This window comes from Sinocyclocheilus rhinocerous, unplaced genomic scaffold, assembly GCF_001515625.1.
Source record: "Sinocyclocheilus rhinocerous isolate Xijiao unplaced genomic scaffold, SAMN03320098_v1.1 scaffold24, whole genome shotgun sequence".
In the NCBI taxonomy this organism is placed as follows: domain Eukaryota; kingdom Metazoa; phylum Chordata; class Actinopteri; order Cypriniformes; family Cyprinidae; genus Sinocyclocheilus; species Sinocyclocheilus rhinocerous.
The window spans coordinates 2113490-2114036 of record NW_015647124.1 but is presented as its reverse complement, the minus strand read 5'-3'; the positions used below and the strand labels follow the sequence as shown (position 1 = coordinate 2114036).

The window sequence follows — 547 nt, the reverse complement described above, 5'->3', positions numbered from 1 at the left end:
ATATATAAAATTGCTACAAAAAATGTAATTCTAAAAGTATAAAAACAAAAGCTAATTCAAAATATGAATAGAAACTATAATAGTATATAAATAATACTAAAATTACATGGCCCAGTAAAAAAACAAAACAATTAAAACTGAACTAAAAATGAAAAAATAATTTAAACAAATAGCAATATGCAAAATAAGCTAATAAAAATGAACAAAGCACATAAAATTATTAATAATTTAACTGAAGTTAAAATGAAAATTTAAAGTATAAAAGCCAATTCAAAATATGAATAAAAACTATAATAGTACATAAATAATACTAAAATAACACTGGTTGGTAATATAAACAAATGGTCCAGTTTCCCAAGGCAACATTTCTAAGTTTTATTTTGTTTAATTTAGATTAAGTTGAAGCATTAAAGTGAAACGTAAAAACTAACTGAAAAATAAAATTAAACTAAAACTGAAATAAAAACCAAGATAGTAATATTTAAAATAAACAAAAACTAAAATATGACAAAAACGACTATAAAAGAAAAAAAAAAAAAAAAAAAAA

General features: G+C 18.8%; 1 protein-coding gene across 2 annotated transcripts in view; it reads right to left on the bottom strand.

The window, feature by feature from the left end:
- Nucleotides 1-547, bottom strand: part of eif3c (eukaryotic translation initiation factor 3, subunit C) — a 26576-nt gene that overhangs the window by 4738 nt on the left and 21291 nt on the right. The gene's annotated exons all lie outside the window — the stretch shown is intronic.